The sequence below is a fragment of the Falco cherrug genome, chromosome 10 (assembly GCF_023634085.1).
Source record: "Falco cherrug isolate bFalChe1 chromosome 10, bFalChe1.pri, whole genome shotgun sequence".
Classification (NCBI taxonomy): domain Eukaryota; kingdom Metazoa; phylum Chordata; class Aves; order Falconiformes; family Falconidae; genus Falco; species Falco cherrug.
In genome coordinates this window covers 19,710,795-19,727,117 of record NC_073706.1, presented here as the reverse complement: position 1 = coordinate 19,727,117, position 16,323 = coordinate 19,710,795, and the positions used below count along the sequence as shown (strand labels likewise).

The 16,323-nt window shown below is 44.1% G+C and overlaps 1 long non-coding RNA gene and 1 pseudogene across 4 annotated transcripts in view; one reads left to right on the top strand and one right to left on the bottom strand.

Moving 5' to 3' along the window:
* Positions 1-5,124, top strand: part of LOC114015623 (uncharacterized) — a 43,024-nt gene extending 37,900 nt beyond the window's left edge. For 3 of the 4 annotated variants that reach the window (XR_008734264.1, XR_008734263.1, XR_008734262.1), the window contains one exon: positions 2,478-5,124. This is a non-coding gene — a long non-coding RNA (uncharacterized LOC114015623). The remainder of the gene's footprint in view (positions 1-2,477) is intronic. The other variant, XR_008734265.1, reaches the window with a different exon arrangement.
* The window catches only part of LOC106631119 (acyl-CoA (8-3)-desaturase-like), a 47,984-nt pseudogene extending 36,431 nt beyond the window's left edge, over positions 1-11,553 (bottom strand).
* Positions 11,554-16,323: the final 4,770 nt, after the last annotated feature.

The window sequence follows — 16,323 nt, the reverse complement described above, 5'->3', positions numbered from 1 at the left end:
ATGTAACAGGTGTTCACGTGTAGACATCCAGATCTGGTCAGATGAATACCATGCTGGGTTCTTTTCCCCTTAATATAAGGACAAATCCTTAGAACCCACTTTGTGGGATTATACTGCTGGAGGCAGTATAGGTGTGAGTAAAGATGTATTTACATATTCATTTTTATCAGACCTAAATTTTGTCAGATTTATCTTCTCTGCAGGAAACCTGTAACCTATAGGGTAAAAAATTAACGGTATCTAGTCCCACTTTGCTTCTTTTTAATTGGCCTGAAAAGGAGATGGACTATCACACCATCAGTACTTTTTCCATAATAGGAAGGGAAAAGTGTTGTGGAAAATATGTCAAAACCTTTTAGTGAAAAAACAGGGTTGTTTTTTTTAAAGCTAGATGTCCCATTTTCCAGCTAGTTTTAAATGGTTTGGCTACTACAGAAATGCATGCCTTTTAACGATCGGCAAGGACAAATCTCATTAGCACAGCGTTAAAGCTAAGAGAATAACAATGTCGTCTTTGCCCTGTAATTCAGAACAGCAGAGCAGAAGAAAGGAGATTCTCACCTGAGTAGATACCCAGTCTTTGTTCTTATCATAATCAATGTCCATTGGAATGTGATTCATCTGCGACACCCAAATAAACCAGGTGCTCTCCAGGTACCTGGGCAGATAAACACAGAAACACTTAATCGTATCTCTAATCCCACCCAAATGTACCAGCAAAATACTTTCCTGAGTCACATCTTTAGTAAAAGAGCGCTTTTACATAATTCAGAATTTTCTGTTCCATCCCTTTGCCTCCTCACTTTTGGAGTTCCTTTTGAGAACCACTATATCTGGAGTTACAGATGCCCCTGAGCAGCCACACACACACACATGCAGTTATACTGTTACTTCTTGGCTGACTATTTCTTTCTGAGAAAATCATAGTGAGTATGATTATTTTTCATTTATTTCCATTGAAGCTCAATATCATTTACAAATATTAGTGACAGGGGCTGTGGGTATGCTGTGTGTTACCTGGACAGCCAGTAGTACACCATGAAGTTGTTAAATCCCATTAAAGGAATATACATGAGACAGACTCGGATGTTGAAAGACACAACCAATAACAGGTCCTGTAAAAAAAAACAAACCAAACCAAACAAAAAGATGAAAAGTAAACCTTTGTTGTTTAACCCCCTCCACTCCCTCCCCTTTACTTGAACCACAGCAATAAAAAATCATCTTATTTATTGATCTGTTATTTATTGATCTCTTATTTATCAAGAGTAAGATCCACACCATCATTCTGCCCCCAGTTGAGTGTATCCCTGAAATATTCCCTCACTTCACAGCGCTCACGTTACCATCAGTAACTAAAGACCAGCAAACAGCCCTGCAATAACACTCTTCCTAGGTCTGATAATTTTCTGTTAAATTTTCTTCCTCTGCTAAAAGGCTAAAAAGCCTCTTCTAAAAAATTCTCCCTGTCCCCACTGACTTCATTCCTGCTGCAGCAAGCCTGGAATCAGCTTCTTTTACCTTAAACCCCTCAAGAGGTTAATATGCTGCAGAGTGGCAATGTTTTTTGGAAGTTTTCTAGGCCATGCCAGCAGTGCTTACCAGCCACTTCTTCCTCTTGATGGCGAAGTAGAATATGGACAGCTGGAAGAAGGGAACAAGTGCAAGTGGGGCCAGGACTGAAGGAAAGAAGGAAAACAGACACATTTATAATTTCACTGCATCAGTAATCTTCCAGAATATTCTTCTGTAAGAAGATTCTTCTTTTCAGCAGAAGACAAACTGCTGTCTCCTGTTTACACTAACTTCCATGTGTACACATGATCTCTTCCTCTTTTCATCTCACCAATTCCTCGTCTCTTCCACATTCCTTTCTTCCTCACACTTGATGCACTCTCTAGTACCTACCATCACATCATCCTAACGGAGACACGAGGGGCAATTCCTCCTCAAGTGAACTTTCTTCAATGTGAAGGAAGTTTCCTGAAGCTGTCACTTCAATGGGAGTACCTTTAAACCCTTTAATTTGGGGAGGAGATGCAGCCATGATTTTTGGGTGAAGTTCTTATGGCACTGCAAGGAAGCGGGGATACTCACAGATGAAATACTTATGCTGGTAATTGTAAGGCATGAACTTCTTCTTCTTTTTTCCAAGCTGAAAAATGAAAAGACATTGTAACGGGCTGGTTGGAGACCTGAGACCCTTCATTAGGTATTTCTTATTCCTGACTAATGAACACATCGAGAGCTACCTCTTAATCTCTCTAATTCAACCCCTTTTCTTGAAAATCAGATTTTGTTTGAGCCTCTCTATCCAGATGTCGGCGTTATGCCAATGTCAGAGCAGGGCCATTTTTAGGAGAGTTCCAAACCTCATGGCAGGATACACAAATGCTCACAAGTCATTTGAGTTTTGTAGAAGTTTCTAGTGATGGTAATGAAAGTCTGATGGAACCAATTCCATGTATTCACCGTAGGGTGCTGAGGCTAGTGGTGCCCAGGGAGGAACGGGTTAACATCAAAACTGATATGGGAAGCTCAGTGGGGATGGGTGCCGGATGCACTTGCTGTGAAAGCTACAGCTGAATTTCTGTATCAGGTAAGGTAGGATGCAGATATTCCAAAATTCTGAGTAACAGAGGAGATGGTGGTCAGAAATGACATAAGCATTTGGATGCTGTCCTATAATGACCGTAACATCATTTCTGCAACATCAAGGTAGTAAAAGCTCTATACAGACATCTGCCTTGCTGTTTTGTCATATACTTTGCCTTCAAGTACATGAAACAGAAAAGAGATGAACTTTTTACCAAAAAGCACAAATAAGTTCATTTCTTCACAGTGTATTTTTTCAGTATTTACATAAAAGGATTCTTAACATCATCTGCAAATTTTGTGCTTATGATTCTTCAAAGGACAAAATAATAAGGAGGTAAAGCAAACTATTTCCACAGCTCCTCCACCACTGAGAAAAAAAACTTGAACACCTCAAAGATGTCTTCACTAGATCAAAACCAAACCAAAACAAATTAACTGGACTAAAGAAAACAAATGAAATGTACTAAACAAAACAAATTAACTAGACTAAAGGAAACCAGTGAAACCCATTTTGCTCACCCACAGTGTGCCTGCCCTTTTCTGTCAAAAAGCAGGAAGACATGAGAGCTAATTCCCTACATTTTCGCTTCCAGCCCACCCAGCACAGCACAGCCAGCCCACTTTGGATGCTCATGCTAATATATAGCCATGAGAGATCTTTTAGAAGATCCCTGACAAAATCCTTCCCAGTTGCAGCTGACAGTTTTCTATGAGTAAGTATTTTGTACGAACTCCCTTTACAGGAGCCTTTCTGAGGCAGCAGAGCTGGGATTTGTGTCCCTTAGACGGGAGAAATTGCAGGGCGACAGGAGGAAGAAAGCAAGATTTTCTTAGTAGTGCTGAAACCATAGGTTTGCTCAGACATCCATGGAACCAGTGCAAACACACTCATTTTTTTAAAAAATAATCTGTTTTATTTGCCTAATATCTGCTATGGCAGATACTCTTCAAAGAGCATTTTTGTGTTTCCATGGGAGTATGAATATTACAGCTCCACATGCCTTGGAGAGCCGTAACTTCATTGCTTATTACCAGCTAAAGGAGAGAGTTTTGTTTTAAGAGGCTGTTTATCTAGCAAAGAGGCCATTTCATCACTCCACGAGCAAACAGAAGTGCCAGGAACGAAAAGGCAAAGGAGACCTTGCCGACCCTGATGATGTCCGAAATCGTAGGGGTGGAGGGAGGGTCTGTTCATGGGTTTTATTTTTACAAAAGCCATAAAACTGATGATTAAGAAAGATTTTGCTACGCTTTTGTTTTGTGCATAGCAGCTATACTGGTCCCAAAGGATTTAGGTGCCAAACAGCTCCCACAGCCAAAAGGAGCCAGAGGGAACATCTGACTCACTATCTACAGCATCACTAACAACATCTAGCGCTGATGCCAAGCGGACTGACTCATTCTTGGACTGCCTTCAAGGTGCTTGTCCTGCTTTTCTACCAACACAGAGAACTTAAGCCCTAATTTTAAGACTTTGCTTCTCAGGGAGCTGGTGCCTGAGCCTCATAACAGCCATTCGGTACGGGAGGCTCTCAGATCTTGGAACACTTTGGGAATTATCATGAGTTTATGCAGAAAGGCACAAACAGAGTTGTTATTATACCTCACGCTGTAGCTTTCTGTCCTTAAAATGTTTGCTTCTCCAGCCCTCCCCATGCTCACCTCCACGGAGAGCGTTTTCCCCAGGCTGAACAGGAGAGGATGCATGTTGAGGTCCGGGTCTTTGCGGAAGCAGTTGGGTTTGGCATGGTGCTGGTTGTGCAGGTGATTCCACCAGCTGGCTGGCAACCCCTGCAGGAAAAGTTGAAGATCTGGGATTCAGACTTGAACAATATCAACAACTCCATCCCTATTTATCCACCTCTCACTGATGGCTGCGCTACACTCCCCTCACAGGCGATACTCCCTGAATGTACAGACACTCCCATTCATTGCTTAGTCCTGATTAGCCCCAGAGAATATTCCCACCATGAAGCAATTACCTTCAGAACATTTATCACAACAATCTGCAGCAGTCGATTCCATTTAGGCTTCCTGAAGACAGAGCAGTGCCCCAGATCGTGTTGGAACCAGCCCATCTGGATCTGGAAGACAAAAGGATCACTGAGCAAACAGAATCACGGTGGCATTGCATTAATTTGCCTCGGGAATTGCTGTAACTTCCTAGCATGAGTGCATCTTCCTTCTGCTTTGGGCAAGAAACACTACCAGCTGTCTTATGTGCTCAGCACTGAGAACTTGCAGGCTACTGTCCATCAGCGCTGCTCAATACCAGATATTGATTTTATTGTAACAGCTTAAGGGAACGTAGCAAAGCATCATTGCAATTAACTTGAATGTTACACTATGGAAGTCTTTTGTTCTCATTGCAAATAGATAATTTTCAAGTAACCAGTTAGAAAGTGTAAGAATTTCCAAATCCATAGCTTTGTTGCATTTCTACTCCCATGGAAATACAAGAATGTTCTTTGAGGAGTATCTGCCATAGCAGGTACTGGCAAATAAATTAGATTATTAAAAAAAAAAGAGTGAGTTTGCGCTGGTTCCATGAATATCTGAGCAAACCTAAGGTTTCAGTGCTACTTAGAAAATCTTGCTTCCCTCCCCTCGCCCTCCAATTTCTCCTATATAAGGGCTACAACGTCCTATTACCTCCTTCCCTGCCCTGGCCCTGACATGTCTCATGCCCTTCTATGGTTCCATTTAGTAATCCAGCAGAAAATTTTTCAGGGTTAGTGCATGAAATTGGCTCATAAAGGACTCAACAAATACCAGAGCCCTCAGACAGTAAACAGAAGGAACATAGAGCCGAAAGTGGAGCTAAGAACAAAATATTCCCTCTTTTGCTGGGGTGATTAGATCAGCTCATCCCCGCCTGGGAAACTGCCAGCCCCACAACATACCACCAGCCCTGGTGAGCAGCTTGCCAGAAAAACGAGATTTGCTGGAGGCAACAAAAATTGTGATGGAGAATGTGCTTGTTGTCTTCGGTCCCATAACAGTATCTAAGAAGGGGCAGCAAAGCCGTGACTGCGGTACGAGCATTTCATTAAAGGAACCAAACATCCCTGCAGTGCTGAATGGCTGTCAGCAGCTTACCTGAGCCACGGTGAAGAATGCAATGCCGACCAGGAAAGGTGCTAAGGATATCCCAAAGTACCATACCACGAGCCAGGATGCAGCATCCAGTACCAGGAGGTGAAGGAAAATCAGGAAGAAGAAGGTGTAATTTGGCTTCAGGAATCCCATCTTCTCAATAGCGCAGCGGAGCTCACGAAAATCCTCTAAAAGTGATTTCTGTGGGTATTAAGTGAATATTAGCACAGTGTTTACTTTGAAAAGGTAACAGAGCAGACCCAGGCACCCCAGAATATCCATGGAAGCTGGAGGAGATGTCCTGTCGGAGGGGTCTGTGCGCGAAAACCGGCATGAGATCAACAGATCTTGGTTTTTGACACTGGGAAACCAGCTGCCGGCAGGCTTTGCTGCTGAGGCATGGCAGTGGGAAGAACTGAACAGAGTGTGGGGGTCTGGGGCTCGTTCCTCACACCCAGGTGTGGATTCAGTGATTCTGGCACAGCGCATGTTTCCATGCATGACTGCTGCCAGCTGCCTCCCCGCCACCCAGACTGTGGCACAGTGTTGCGCATGCTGCCCCAGAAAGGATTTCTGCTGGCTCTCTTGTTTCCTCCTCCTCCCATAGTCCTCCAAAGCCATTCCCACAGCTAGATTCTAGGACACTTACTTTTTTATTGGACTCAAAGCTGGGTTGGTCTGGTGCCAGCTCCCCGATCAGCAGAGTTTTCAAGTATTTTTTCACCAGAGACTTATCATTGTGAAATGCAACAAAGGCATCCTGAGAAACACACAGAGGAAGGGGGTAAGAAAGGGTACGTGACTAAACACCAGATGCTGAGCCTCTCCTTTTCCCAGGTCTTTGACAGAATACAGAATCCAGTTTCCTTTGTCCAGTGTTGTCCCTTTGGTTGCTCCTGTAGTTCTTTGCCATCAGCTGGAGCTTGGCCCAAGGAAGCTGGAGAAGTTTCAAGAAACTAAATTTCACAAAAGTAATTGGGTGAGGCTGGTAATAAACATGAAAGTGTTTGATGAAAAACCCTTTGCAGAGGGAAACATGCTCTTTCATCTGCTTGTTTCAGCACAGTCCTTCCCTAGAAGGCTCCAGCCAGCAGCCCTGCCCTATGGATGGGACTCAGGAGCAGGAAAATACATCAATGAATGAGGTGTGTCTTTGCCATGCTTAGGATGATGTTTTTAAAGCCTTGCTTTATTACGCTAGGGCCATAGGAAATACACGCCGGAGCTCCATACGCAGCAGGACTCACGGGGTATCTCTTAGAGATCCCTGTAGCTTTTCAGGCTGATTGATGTTTTGGGGAACAGGGTAATTCTAGTGACCCAAACGAGTCTGTCCAAGGACCATTTGAAATACCAGTTTCAAAATCAAATAGAAACTATGGAATAAAGGATGAAATTCCACATCAACCAAAACTCTTCTTCAGCTCATGTCCTCGGGGAGTTTTCCAGAAGAACGGTAAAGAAGCTGACCATGCTCTGTCTTCCAGAAAGAGCAGATATAACAGAACCCTCAGTGTCTGAGCAGCCAGGTACTTGCTGATTTTGGCTCTGAAAAAAATGCGGGTGATCGTGACACAAAAAAAATTCTGCACATCTGGTCAGGATCCAGCCCCTGGAAGAGGGCAGGGGACTTCCCTTGTGCCCGTGGGTCCAACATCCCTCTGGAGCCTCTTGTTCAGAGTCGGTCTGGCTCTGAGTACTTTAGAAGTTGGCACAAGGTGACTTTGGACAGAGCTTTCTGGAGATAGCTAGTGGCCCTTTGTCGCAGTGACAAATGAGCGACTCTGTCCAGACCCAGAGGACCAGGGAAATATTTCCTTCATGATTCAGTACCCCTTGTCCTACAGTTTTTATACATTTATACGTAGCTTGCTCTTGTCAGGAATTCAAGAGCTGAATCAGGCTGTAAGTATCTATACTGCAGCTTAAGAACAGGAGCCAGAGTCCTTTTAAGCAGAATTTCCTATGTACAATATCAGTATCAGATTCTTATCACAGAAACGCAAGCCTTTCCGCCCTGCAACCTCTCCTTTCTCCTCCCTACTCTTAGGACCTGATTATCATCTTACAAGAGATTAATTTTAAGGGCTATCATCTGCAACACACCTAACTTCCAACGTCTGGCATCAGCGTAATGTTCTGCAATGTGTATTGTCTATATTTTAAAAGTAATCCACGCAGAGGAAGAAAATTTTCAAAATATATATATATGTATAATTATGAGCTCTAGAGGAAGATAATTCTCACCATATATATACAGTTAAGGGATCTAGAGTAGTCAAGAGTACTTGGAAAAAAATCCTGGATCCTGGCTTTAGGCAAAGTCATGCACCACATGATCTTTTGGGACACCTTCCAGTCCTGGTTTTCTGTAAGTGTGTGTTTCTCAGAATATATGAACACAGCAGCATTTTAAAAGCAAAAAGAATGATAAAGATTGGCAGAAAAAGAATCAAGAGCAAGATAGCAGAATGCTGTTATGACGCAACATAAACGCACATTGTACCCACAGCCTTGACTACTGCACATAGTCCTAGTACTCCTGCCTTCAGAGGGATGTAGTGAACTATAGGTAGCAAGAAAAGATGCAGAGAGCTCTGGAGCAGCTTTCATACTGGAAGGCTGCCTTGGAAAAGAGGTAACAAGCTGTCAAAACCATAAGTAGCATTGAGAAAATGATGGAAAATGTATTCACTGTTTTCATAACACATTAATGAAATTACCAGGAAGTAGCTTTAAAATGTACATAAGTAACAATGAGGAAAAGCAGATTGTAATATTATGGTAATAATAAATACAACTAAGATCAAAGGCCGTGCTTTAAACTCATTCATACCAACAAATTCGCTGCGGTTAAAACCCCTGGGTGTCTATAAAGCACCATAATCTAAATGCAAATCCTTGCGCTGGTGGCTGCAGAAGCTGGGAGAAGATAGCTTGGGGACAAATCATTCCATGCATTCGGTATTCCCCAACTCCTTTTGTAAAAGGTCGCTAATAGGAAGAGCAGGAGGTGGCACCAGGCTCGGGGACCCCTGGGCTGCACGGTAAGGCTGGTCTGATGCTCTTAAGAGTGGCAGCCTCGCTGTTTGTCTCTATCACTGCAGTAAGCTCATTGCAGCACGGCACAAAGCAGCCTCTGAAACAGCTGTGCTGTGTTCAAATCAGCACCTTCATCTTCAATTAAAAGCACGGTTTTCGTTAAAACCAAAAAAACCAGGCAGACTTTCAGCATGCTTAAATCCCCCTTAGATTTCAGATCAGTGCATTATATAGTGATTTATAATCACTTTAGTGAATTAGCACACACAGAAGGTTTCCTGGGACAGAATTACTGGGACAGTAACAGGTTGGTGGGAGAGCTGGTGGCGGCTGGTGGGCAGGATGTGTCCCCTCTCCAGCTGGCTCCCTGTGCAGGGCACTGGCAGCCTCACACCGTGTTACACAGGTGCCACTCTCTCTTTAAAACAGGGCTGCATCCACCACTGAGCTGAAGAATAAAACCAACAAGACTTGGAAACCATCTTCTCCTTCTTTTGAGAACACTCGGTATTTTCCTGTCTCAGTTTCAAGTAGGGTGAAAGGAATGTGAAAAATAACTCATCTGAAAATAACTTCTGTGAGTTAGGAAGTGCTATCCCATTTTACCAACCAAAACCTGAGGAATGAGACAGGCTAAGCAACTTTCTTGAAGTCAAGAAGTCTTGTTGTGACAAGAATTAAATCTGGGTCACCCACATCACAAGCCTATGCCCTAATCCTGGTCATGTTTCTAATGTGCACATTTCTGACTGTTCAGCAATTCAGTGTCTACGTTCAGCAAACAGTGGGATCTGCTTAGGATTTATTATTTCTGCCAACAAGCAACAAAGTGTTTTAGAGAAATCTTCTAAATCAAAGAATTTTGCAGGAATTTCTGGTAAATCTACTTTCAAATAGTGAATATCTGTAGAATTTTTTCTCATCTTCTGCAGCCAAATGTCATTCTGCTGCTTTCTCAGTCATTTTTCCTGTATTTTATTTCTTCCTCCCCCTTATCTGAAATAGACTTTTTGCTCAGGCCTCAATTCTCCTCCATTTACCTGCACAAAACAGCGTCTCTTCCTTGAGTATCCACTTTCCTGCCTCACTGCCCCCAGGATTACTTTAGGTTTGATATTACCTCTTACTTGTCTATCTACTAACACTTCTATCTTTGGTTATCATTTGCTTATCACTGCTCACATCCATCTGACACTGAAAGAGCAGCCTTTAAAGTAAAGACACGCACTGCGCATCATGCTCCTGACCCTCTTCCCTTTCTCACTGCTGCAACAGAGACGCTTTTCAGGCAGCAGGAGGACAGCTTGCCCAATCACGCCTTGTAGCAAGAGAACCTGCATGGGTATTGCTTTGTTTACAGCAAGGTGTAATGAACCTACCCAGAGCTTTACAATCTGCATAGCGGACAACTCTGACCTCACAGGTAACCAGAAGGGCATTTTTATGGATGGCACAGATGTGTCCACCACATTCCCTGACCAAGCACAGCACCAGCCTCTACCACGAGCACTCCACTGGAGTCCCACCACGCCGTCCTGCCCTGACAACAGAACCACCTTCTTCCACCGTCCTCCTAGATCTTACCGTAGCATCTTGCCCGGCATAGTGGCTAATAACTCGGCTGCCTCCAGGATGTTGTTTGGAAAACCTGCTGACATCATAAACCTTCCTGTCAATCACCAGCCATTGCTCCTGCCCTTGACCACGGCCATTGTGGATTCTGATCTCCTCCCAGGTGAAGAGCTGTGGAAAGGCTGAAACAGGTCGCGTCTCCTTTACAGTGGAGCCAGTCTGTGGAGCCATCTGTACCGGCTGGAGTGCAGTCGGCAGGGAGGTTCGCTAGTCTAAGCTTTGCGGCGCCGTGTGCAGGCAGCGAACCCTCCCAGCCTGCCCGTTATACAGCCCTGCTGCAGCCACTCCCTGCGCTGCCGGGGCTGGCCGGCTCCCCCTGCCCAAACACACCCCGCCGTAGCTCCCTCCTTTTCCACGTTCACACCAGACACTTTGACACACCCTTGAATAAAAGCCCTGTTCCTTCTTGCCCTTTCCAATTGCCTTTGGAAGGTCTGACTACTCGGGAGAGCTGTAGACTACTTCACTGAACACAAATATGCATAAATAGAAAAAAAATTAGGGGGAGTATCTGTAATTCAGTTAAATGAGATGGCAAAATGACAGAAAGGACTATTAAGTGAGCACCTTCACAGAGCATTAGCAACTGGATGAGGTAAGCTGTTAACTTGCTTCCAGGCTGCGGAGTCAATGTGGGGATTAGCCAGGAGAGATCTGGGGAAGGCTGTGGGCAGCTCCTCAGCAGGGAATATTCTTACACGTACAAGAAGAGCCCTTCTTAGCAAAATGAAGCACTGTCGGCGTCCCGTAATCCTGTAATCAGTCATTAGTGTCAGGAAATCCTGCGTTTACCATACAGTGGAGTTTCATAATGTCATACAGAGCTAAATGTAAAGCTGTAAAAGAGCCTGTGTGGAGAGCCAGAAGCTGCTATTAAAGTATAGTTTACTACCATCTCTTACTTAATTGTAATTCCTGCCTCCGAGGCACAGAGCCACCTTGTAGGCTCACACAGTGGAAGGAGCAGAATGCTCCAGGGTCTGCAATCTCTCCACAAGGTAGCTCCTAGTGCCCTTAAAGGGAGATCTTCAAACTTCAGGTTGTTCTAGGTCTTTGAAAGTGTCTGCATTGACCCTGGCACGCTAAATTCATGTGTTTTTCTTAACTAAAAGCATTGTTGATCAAAATACCACAGAGTAAAGAAAGATCGCATTAAGAAAACATTGTTTATCTCCACTTAATTTAGCTTGCATCAACAATACAGTTGTTTTCACTTTCCTGTGTCCTCCAGTCATTCCGTCATCTTACTGTTCAAGTAATTCACTCATAACTCAACAACAGACATTAAAATATTTTGGGGTTGGGAATAATAATAACAACAACAACTACTACAACTGTTAACACCAGGTTTAGCTGTAGATTAGGAGTTTCTAATTAATTTCTGTTTCATGGCACTGTTTACAAAATGAACCTTGCTTAAATATTGGTCTTGCAGAGCCAAAGTTTAAATATCTCTGACGTTCAGAGAGGATCTGCTACGCAGTAAAGAGGTAAGAGTTCTCAGCTGCAATAAATAGCAAAGAGAAGGCAATGCTATGTTTCCTATGAAGTCACGTCAATTTTGCAGGTGACCCAGAAAAAACTAACCCCACATATACAAAATATTGCCCGACTTGAGGTTTAGGATTCCCTTAGTCTTGTTGATTTTTTCTTAAATACAAAATTACTAGCCCTGGGTGCTTTTGAGGAAGGTACAAGCAGCAGGCAGATGTAGTATAGGCTGTCCTCATTAGGTTTCTATCCTATCCCTTTGTAATGCAATACTGGGTTAAATACCAAATCACGAGTTTTATACCTTACCCCAAACTTTATGTTTATAAATTTATTGTATTTACAACCACAAATATTGTCTGCAGTGATGCCCAGTCCCTGCCTGAAACCTAACAAGTTCTAGGTCTCAGCTACCAGTTCACGTACTGTGGCTAGAAGAGAAGTGGTGGCTGTGATGAGCTCCCCGTTCGGAGAGAGCCTGAACAACTCAGCTGAGGCTGCAAAGTCAGGAAGGACAGAAAGATAAGAAAGCCACACCACGTTCTTGACCAAGGTACCTCAGCAGGGTGAGGTGAACTTATGGCTGTGTTCCCTGCCTCCCAAGCAGGTGGCAATGCAGGAAGCCTCTGCAGGAGCTGATCAAAGCAGAGATTAGCTGAGAAGCCTCTGCATCAGGAGAAAGGTACCATTTAATTTATATAGAAGAGTTTTATTTTGAAGAGTTTGTCCTTAAGGGACTCTGGAATGGAGTTTACAGGGTATTTATGCTGTAAGTGATGATGAAGCTTCTCAGCTTACAATTATTTTTCTTAGCACGCTCTGTGCCAGCCTCAGACCACAAACAAAGTGGCAAATGCAGAGTCTTGGGTTTTGTCTTCCTCGTGTTTCCCAATGAATTAACAGTAGTCCAAAACCAGTTGGATGGAGACAGCTGAAATCTCACATAGCAGCGACACCTGCCTTGCCCTGCATGGAGTGGGCAGTCTTTCTGGCTGACACAGAACAGCAAATTATGCAATTCTAATTCGTTTAAATCATGTAGCATCTTGCAAATTAATCAGTCCAGCCCAAAACAACCCTTTAAAAGTTCCTGATATGTGGCAATAGTTGAACCACCCTAGGTAAAAGAGAAATGTGTTAGTGTTCATTAGAAGGCAGTGATAAAAGAATGGGAGGAATAATTTCTACTGTGCTGTCATGCTGCATTTTGTAACTCTTTATCTTGCTCTAAATAAAAGTTCACAAGTGTCCACACTTACCATGTGCTCATGTTCTAGCATGGAATATGTGTAGAGCCTTACATAAATTGTGTTCAGTACTTGGAACAGCGGTAATAAAATATGTAATAGTTGTTGCAAATTTCTGCATATGTGAGTTTTTTATAGACAAGCAAAAAAATTCAAGTTACTCCATAGCTGGCTGAAAGTACAAAAAACCTTCCCATTGCTCTATATTCAGACTTGTAAATATAGCAGCTACCTGAAAAGGAGTAGATAAAATCGTGGGTTTAGGTTCTGGCCTACAAGTTGCTGGAGGATACAGAGCCAGGAGTATATTGGGGTGAACGAACATGGGATGTCACTGCCTATACACACAGAGGCAGCAACTGTGACTTTCGCTGTAAACACACACTGTGGGTGCCAGCACCCACCAAACTGCTACTGTTACTTCACCAGATTCAGTTTGGGAACCCTGAGATAATTGCCCTCCATATTAACAGTGTGCACAGTATCTCATGTCTGAATTTACTTCGCATCAGATCCCACCCAGAGTGTCCTGTAATGTCCACCGATGTTACACTACACTGAAAAGCCTCAAATGAGTCCTTCCCCAATCTGAAAGCAGACGCTGTCTCTGTCTGCATTATCCAGGTCACCAAACAAATTTCAGAGTTGCATGGAAAAAGCCCAGATAGATAGTGAAAGCCACAGTCAGAGAAACTATTGAGAAATCAGTTAAATTTACACCATACTCAGTGTTCTGCAACAGCTACCCACGCACCTGCCAAAACCAGTGTCGTATGCATCTGGGAGCTAGTACACATGCCCAGAGCTATTCTGCATGGCTGCTTTTGTGACTAAGAGTCTCCTTGCACAGCCACTTCACGCAGTTTTCCAGATTTCCAGAAAGCCAGTACGTGACTGTTGATCTAGCACTTATTGCAGCAACATTTTTATCCCTGTCGCAGTTTAACCCCAGCTGGTAACTCAGCCCCTGGCAGCCGCTCGCACCCTCCCCCTGCATCAGGGTGGCAGAGAGAATCGGAATAGTAAAAGTGAGAAAACTTGCAGATTGAGATAAAGACAGCCTAATAAGTAAAGCAAAAGACACACACAGGCAAGGCAAAGCGAAGAATTCCTCCACGGCTTCCCACGGGCAGGCAGTGCTCGGCCATCCCAGGGCAGCCAGGCTCCAGCAGGTGGGATGGGGACTTGGGAAGACAAGCGCCATCACTCACAAGATTCCTTCTTCCTCCCCCAGCTTTATATGCTGAGCATGATGTCATATGCTATGGAATATCCCCTGGATCAGCTGGGGTCAGCTGTCCCAGCTGTGCCCCCTCCCAGCTTCTTGCACCCCCTAGCCCGCTCGCTGGTGCGGTGGGGTGAGGAGCAGAAGAAACCTTGACCCTGTGTAAGCACTGCTCAGCAATAATCAAAACACCCCTGTGGCATCAACACTGCTCTCAGCACAAACCCCAAACACAGCCCCAGACCAACTACTACGCAGAAAATTAACTCTACCCCAGCCAAAACCAGCACAATCCTGTATCACGTAAATGTCTGCACTTACCACTTAATCCACTGGAGATAAACTGGCACAGCACAGAGTGGGCCAGAAAAATCATCTAGACCTAAGATACACTGAAGCAGGTCTGCAGCAATCAGGCTAGTCTTGATAGTGGCTCATTCCAGGGGGCAAAGGATACTCCAGACCTGCGCATGAATGAGTGGTTGATAAAGGAAAAGGGTCAAGCAGAAGAAAAATGCCCAAGCATCAGGCAAATACCTATAATCCTTGTGAGCAACTTTGTAACTCTCTGGTTTGGAGTTAATACACAGAAGTTACTCCCCATTCCTGTCCTATTTCTGGAGTTCTTTGCATTTGTCCCTGAGCTCTTGTTAACTACAGCTTTTCTTTGTTGGGACGGTTTTTAGGCAACATCCAATTGGTTATAGTTCTGGACATGTCTCCAACAACTGCGGTTAAATTCTCTTTGCATTTTGAAAACCACATGGCATCCTACCTCTGTGTGACACTTCCTCCTAGAATGACTATCAGGAGCTTTTGTACCTGGGCAGTCAAATGTGTTATTGGGCAAGCCTTGTCTGGGCACCTAGTGACCATGCTTCAGACCATCAGGTGCTCCCTTTTGCAGGAGCAGGGTCTGTCCAGTGTCCATTTACTTCCACTTTCTCCATCCAGGTTTCCCATAACTTGTGTGGTCTCCTGGGGTAGCACGCCACACGCAGTAAACCAAACGGTGCAGACCTCCTCATCCCTGGAGAAACTAAGGCTTCGTCACTGCCCTATAATTTGAGGCAGCACGGCGTAGGTGTGTGGCTTTTTAGGTTTGTATGTGGGACGTGTAGGTCTGTCTTATGACAAGAGGTTCAGCCGCTGGCCGTTTTAGTCAAGAAGGCATGATGCCCGATCCCATCTAACCCTAGACTAGAAGATCCACCTGTCGGGTAGTCAACTTCCCAAGTACGGTTGATTCTACAGCAAATGCTCTGAGCCAGCGTGAGCCTTACTTCTGCTTCAGAAGCATGCGTAAGAACTTTACTCCTCCTAAGACAGCCTTTGAGGGCTGGGGCATTGCCCAAGCAATCCTGCTTTCCCTCCATAATCCAGGAAGTCCCGACTCCTGCTTCTGGGCCAGACGTCATCCCGGTTCTCTCCAGCAAGGTCCTCACTGATAGGTACAACAGGCTGGGGTACGCCGTGGCTTCAGTTCCTCCCATACAAAAATCTTGGACTAAGATAGAAAAGAATCCTGATGAGTCCTATTGCTCGGATACAACTTTGGCAATTTTGCAAATTCTCTTATTTGTTTTCAGAAGAAAATTTCCACATGTTCTGCCTCTAGTCTTGCATCTAATGACACAAAGTTTAGGAATCTCTCCTAGTCTATCCCTGCCTTGACATGTTCTGCCTCTCAGCAGTTATGGGTGGTGACTATTTTTGTTAAAGTGATGTTGTTCTTCTCCCAGAAGGAAAGTTTTCTTCAAGAATTAGAAGTTGTCTGTAAGACATAGACCATAACATGAACCAGCTACTCCAGTCTGCTCTGGAATCTGAATTGGACTCCAGCAGGCCTTTTCCCCTTATTTGTTCCTCTATTTTGGTAACTCTGGAGTATTTGCTCAAGACGGAAATATTTGTAGCTTTCTAGTTTCAAAGCCAGGTTTCTGGTCTTCCCTTTGGATGAGGGAAGAAGAGGGAATAAAACAAAGAGAACCT